Source organism: Mobula birostris, chromosome 1, assembly GCF_030028105.1.
Source record: "Mobula birostris isolate sMobBir1 chromosome 1, sMobBir1.hap1, whole genome shotgun sequence".
In the NCBI taxonomy this organism is placed as follows: Eukaryota; Metazoa; Chordata; class Chondrichthyes; order Myliobatiformes; family Myliobatidae; genus Mobula; species Mobula birostris.
Genome location: NC_092370.1, coordinates 75,167,714 through 75,174,492, shown reverse-complemented (window position 1 = coordinate 75,174,492; position 6,779 = coordinate 75,167,714).

Genomic DNA, 6,779 nt, shown 5'->3' with positions numbered 1-6,779 from the left:
TAAGACATAGGAGCAGAATTCTGCCATTTAGCCCATCAAGTCTACTCCACCATTTTATTATAGCTGATTTATTTTCCCTCTCAACCTCATTCTCCTGACTCCTACCAATAACATTTGACAATGTTACTAATCAACATAATTTCCAAGTCCACTCTATCTAGGCTTTTCAATATTTGATATCTTCAATGAGATCCCCTCCTCATTCTTTTAAACTCCGGTGAGTACAGGTTCAGAGCCATCAAATGATCCTTATACATTAACCCTGCCATTCTTGCGATCATTCTCATGAACCTCCTCTGGACCGTTTCCAAGGCCAGATAAGAGCCCAGAACTGCTCACAATACTCCAAGTGTGGCCTGACCAATGCCTTATAAAGCCTCACTACAGCCCAGTTGTAGTAGTGAGAAGACAGCATGGCCTGGAAGGTGGGGGTCTTTGATGATGGATGCTGCTTTCTTGTGGCATCACTCCATGTAAATGTACTCAATGGTGGGGAGTGCTTTCCCTGTGATGGACTGGGCTGTATCCACCACTTTCTGTAGACGTTTCCATTCCTGGGTATTGGTGTTTCCATACCTGGCCATGATGCAACTAGTAAAGACACTCTCCACTGTACAGCTATAAAAGTTTGCCTAGATTTCCTCACCAAGACATCCACCAGCTATATTTGAAATATTTCACCATCCCTGTAGATGTACTGCTGAACGTGCACTGACTGGTTGCATCACTACCTGGTACAGTAGCTCAATGAGAAGCTGCAGAGATTAGTGGACTCTGCCCACTACACAGGCACATCACTCTGCACCGTCAGTAGTATTTACAGGAGGTTCTGCCTCAAGAAAGAAACAGTCATCATCACTGATCTCCATCATCCAGGCCTTCTCACACATGGACAGAAATTTTAAGTCCCACACCACCAGTTTCAAGGACAACTACTTCCTTTCAATCATTTCGTTCTTGAAGCAAAATGCACAACCCTAATCACTATCTCAGTATCACAATACTATGACGTCCCTGATCACCTTTTTTTGTTTTGTTTTAATTGTTCTTTTTTCTTGTAGAAAATGTGTATAATTACTGTTTTGTCTTTGTTGTGAATGTTGCTTATCTGTTGAAAAACTCACCCAAGTTTTTCATTGCACCTGTGCACACATGTACCTGTATATATGACAATAACGTTTGAATTTGACTTTTGATTTTCTCCTGGGTCCCCAGTTTCCTCCCACTCTCATTGCTGCTCTAAATTACCCCTGGAATGTAGGTGAGTGGTAGAAAGTGGGAAGAAATCAGAAAAAAAGCAATGTAGAATTGGTTGGTTAACAGTTGGCACTGATGCAGTTGACTGAAGGACATGTTCACTGTGCCATATCTCTCTGGTCCTAAAACCTGCTGGAATAGAGTGTGTTCCCTGAGACCCTGGCTTGTGCCATCCACTGGGTACTCAGATAGGACAACACTGATCCAGTGACAGGTGAGTCTGTTTGACTCCTCAGGTGGTGTATTCCGCCCTCTCTTGACAGAGATCGGAATTGCACGAGCTCCTTTTGATGAACACTTGTCCTGTCCGTGCCATTAGCAGATGTCAGCATTGAGATGATCCTGCCATGCTACACTGTGGGCAGATTTCTCAACAATCCATGAACACTACCTCTCTATGCCTCTTTTGCACTATTAATTTATTTGTCTGCTTATTTGTGTTTTCATTGTAACTTTTAATATTCTATGTCTTGCACTGTACTGCTGGGGTCTTCTTCTTCTTCATGTGCCTTGCGCGTTACACACTTGGGCAATCATGGCTTTCCACATCAAATGATCCCACGCAGCGTCAATGATATTTCACACACTTAGATCTGTTAATTCTTTCACGGTGTCCATATATTTTCTTCTTTGCCTTCCTCTTCCACGTTTCCCAGGCATACGGCTTTGTAATGTAAGGCATTCTGTTTCTCCCTTTCTGATGACATGGCCCAGGAATTTAAGTTTTCTCTCATTTAATGTTCTCATTAATGATCTTTTGTATGGACACGTTGGAGTACTGTCTCATTAGTTACCGTATCTCTATATGATATTTTCAGCATTCTTCTAAGAAACCACATTTCTGTTGCTTCTAAGTTTCTTTGGAGTTCTGGTGTTATAGTCCATGTTTTGGAAGCATACAGCAAGATTGACCAGATGTAACATTTTAGTAGCCTAAGCCTTGTTGTTATAGAGATGTGTCTATTGGTAAAAATGGGTTTCTTTTTTTGGAAGTTGGTTTTGGCAATGGCAATTCTTCTTTTTATTTCTACTTTACTTCTAGCATCTTGTGATATAAAGCTACCAAGATAATTAAAGCTGGTCTTTTTTCCAATCTCGTGGTTACCGATGTACAACTGGCAGTTGGGAGTATCCTGCGGTTTTGATATTACCATACATTTGGTTTTTTTACAGTTGATGGTTAGACCAAAATCTGCACTTGTTTGTACTACTTCGTCTAGGAGGATTGGTATTGTCTGCATATCTTATATTGTTGATGTTAACACCTCCAATTTTTATCCTACCTAGGTCTTCTATTTCTCTGAGAATCATTTCACGATAGATATTAAATAATTCCGGTGAGACAACATATCCTTGTCTAACTCCTCTTTGAATTTTAGTCCAACTGCTTATATTACCATCAATTTTTACGGTTGCCATTTGGTTTCAATACAAATTTCAGTGGAAATGATACAAACCCTAGAAGATCTGGGCATAGATATTCTTTTTGAACTGTTTAATGGCATATATGAGTCTGGTGTATTGCCTGACGATCATTTGAAATCAGTATTTATAACTCTGCCAAAAATTCCTGAAACTATTGACTGGGAAAATTATAGAACAATCAGTCTTATGAGTCACATAATAAAGATTTTGTTGAGCGTTGTTCTGACTCGAATTAAAAACAAGTTAAGGCTAGAAACTTCTAAACTGCAATATGGGTTTATTGAGGATAGAGGAACTAGGAATGCAATTTTCATACTATGAGTGCTTTCAGAAAAGGCAATCGAATATCAAAATGATGTCTTTTTATGTTTTATTGATTTCACTAAAGCATTCAACAAAGTGCAACATGAAAAATTATTTCAAATTCGCGCTAAGCATCGACGGAAGGGACCAACAACTGCTGCTATAAAACAACAAATTTCACGATATATTCTGTTTTGTTCTGAATACATGTGTATCTGTATTCCCACTGAGTTCAATGGTCCTACTGTGAACAAGATGAATCAATCCCCAGGGTCTAATGAGATATATCCCAGGATAACATGAAAGCAAGAAGGTGATTGCTGGAGTCATAACAAAGATTAAAAAACTTACTTGTTGCAGATGAGATATGAGATGACTGGAGGACATCAAAGGTCCTTTATTCAAGCCAGCGATTCAAACTTCATTGGCAGAAAAGTTATGGATCAAAATTCTGGGGAACTTAATTAATTCCTAATTACTTGGCAGTGGACTGTTGGAGATAGGCAACATGGCTTAGCTGGGGAGAACTACTGACCAATTTGTCAAAAGGATAACAAATAATTTGAAAGTGAAGTGTTTCTATGCGAGACTCATCTGTGGATCTGAATGAATACAGCATGATTATCACGGACTTTATTAAAACAGTCATAGATGAGTGTGTCCCCACAAAATCATTCAGAATCTTGCCCAACCAGAAGCCCTGAATGAACCGTGAGATCCACAATCTGCTGATGGTCAGATCAGAGGCATTCAAGTCTGACAACCAAGACAGTTACAAGAGGTCCAGGTATGATCTCCAGAAAGCCATCTCATGGACGAAGTGGCAATTCCAGACTAAACTTGAATCAATGAAGGGTGCTCAACAGTTGTGGCAGGGCATGAATGCTGTCACCTCTTATAAAGTTAAATTAAGCAGCATAGGTGACAACAGGGCTTCGCTTCCAGATGAGCTGAATGCCTTCAATGCTTGCTTTGACCGTCAAAACATGGAGGAACCATCCCCATCCCAATGATCATGTGATTTTAGTCTCAGAGGCCGATGTGCGAGCTGCCTTCAGGAGGGTGAACTAAATGACTGTCATCCAGTATCACTTACATCCATGGTGATGAAGTGTTTTCAGAGGTTGGTGGGGAAACATATCAACTCCTGCCTGAGAAGTGACTTGGATCCACTCCAATTTGCCTACAGGAGCAACAGTTGCACAGCAGATGCCATCTCGTTGGCTCTTCACTCAATCCTAGAACCAAAGATACATACATCAGGATGCTCTTTATCGACTACAGCTCAGCATTCAACACCATCATCACCTCAAAACTAATCAATAAGCTTCAAGTCATTGGCCTCTATACCTCCCTGTGCAATTAGATCCTGGATTTCTTCACTCGCAGACCCCAGTCTGTTCAGATTGGCAACAACATCTCTTCCACAATCTCCGTCTGCACAGGTGCACTACAAGGTGCCCCCCCTGCTCTATTTATGACTCTCACTTATGACTGTGTGGCTAAGCACAGCTCCATGCCATATTCAAGTTTGTTCACGATTGTAACTGGGACACACACACACACACACACAGTGCGTGGCCAAGTGGTTAAGGAGTCGGTCTAGTGATCTGAAGGTCGCTAGTTTGAGCCTCAGCTGAGTCAGTGTGTTGTGTCCTTGAGCAAGGCACTTAACCACACATTGCTCTGCAATAACACCGGTGCCAAGCTGTATGGGTCCTAGTGCCCTTCCCTTGGACAACATTGGTGTCGTGGAGAGGGGAGACTTGCAGCATGGGCAACTGCTGGTCTTCCACACAACCTTGCCCAGGCCTCAGTCAACACTGAAAATCGATGGACAGCCGAAGAAGAAAAAATGGGGGAAACATACAGAGTTCACAGCCACCAATATTGAGTTAGGGTTCACTTTAAGAAACTGGTCTGATGTGATGATGTAATTATGTAAAGTAGATTTATCATGCTTTGTGTTCAGTGTTTGGAGTACAATAAATAAATTGTTACTAGATAATTTAAGCATAAAATGCGTCTGCCATTTTTATTTGCGAAAACCTATATTGGTGATCCCAATGCTTGAGGGATGATTCCAGAGTTATTAAACATGTCAGCCAACGCAGTTTCTTTACAACTGCCGGAGTTTGGGGAGCAAAATGCCATTGCTTGGTTCGTACAGGCCAAGGCCCAATTCGTGCTGTGAGAAATCACTGCCCACAACACCAAATATTTCTATATGGTAGCGTCGCTCAGCAATTCCACGGCTGTGAGAGTGGTGAGTTTATTAGAACACCCATCTGAACATGATAAATACTGATTGCTGAAAACTCACCTTTTACAGACTTTTGGACTATCAGAGTCTGAGCACGCCAAATCAGTGGTGCTAAGTCCTCAGAGCTAATGGACCACATGCTGTGTCTTCTGGGAAATCACCATCCTTGTTTTATTTTTTAAAAACTCTTCATGCACCAAATGCCTGATCAAGTTCGTGTTACCCTTGCTAATGCACCTGTGAGGGACTATAGGGAGCTTACTGCAATGGTTGATAGTCTACACTCAGCCAGACAGCAGTGCATCATTCCTCCTCCTTTCTTGACCTCAATAAGGTCAGCAAGGCCCCCAACATAAGAACATCCCTGGCTGCAAAACAGATGGTGCCAGGCCTGTATTTATACCACTCTCGCTTTGGCACAAACACTAGGAAGTGTTGGCCGCCTTGCAGCTTCGACAGTGCCAGCGCATCAGGATGTCAGAGGTCTGTGAACATCGTGGGTTTTCAGCTGCCAGGGTCGTCTACTGTTCATTACGGACAGCCTTTCAGGGCGATGCTTCCTGTGTGACATGGGTGCTCAAGTGAGTGTGCTGCCAGCATCGCCTATTGATCAGAAGGCAAAGAGGCAACAAAACTTCGCTGGAGGCCGCCAACAGCAGCAAGATCCAAACATACAGGACACAACAGGTGACACTATACTTCACTGGGCAACGTTACACATGAGACTTTGTCATGGCTAAAGTGGCTAGACCTCTGCTCGGTGCAGATTTTCTGTGTGTTCAAGAACTACTAGTTGATCTTAGGAACTGCTGGCTTGTGGATTTTAAGGACTTTACCCTGATCCCCCAGTAAGTTTCCCACTAGAGCACATGCATACTGAATGTGAGGTTACTCAACTGCTGGGAGAATTCCCAAACCTCACCAAGCCCAAATTCTCCACTACAGTCACAAAACGTGGGGTCGAGCACCACATTTCTACAACTGGAGTGCCAGTCCATGCCCATGCGCGTAGACTGAACTCAGAAAAGCTGTCAACCACAAAGGCTGAGTTTGCCAACATGGAGAGACTTGGCATTGTACGCTGGTCAAATAGCCCCTGGGCTTCAACCCTACATAAAGTCCTAAAATGGTTACCGCCCATATGGTGATTACTGACACCTTAACAAGGCCACCAACCCTGATTGTTATCTAGTCTCACACAACCAAGACTTCTAGGCACATTTAGCTGGATAGTTAATTTTTTACGAGTTGATCTAGTTAGGGGCCTCCATTAGGTGCCTGTGTGTTCAGAGGACATTCTCAAAATGGCTGTGATAACCCCATTTGACCTCTTTGAGTTTCTGTGCCTGCCATTTGGGGTGAAAAGTAAAGCACAGACTTTCCAACAGCTGGTGGACTCTGTATTAAAAGACGTTGATATTCTTTTTGTTTACCTGGCTGAAATAATTATCATCAGTGCATCAAAGTCTGAACACGTATCTCATTTCCACATACTTTTTGAATGCTTAAGCCAACACAGGTTGATTATTAA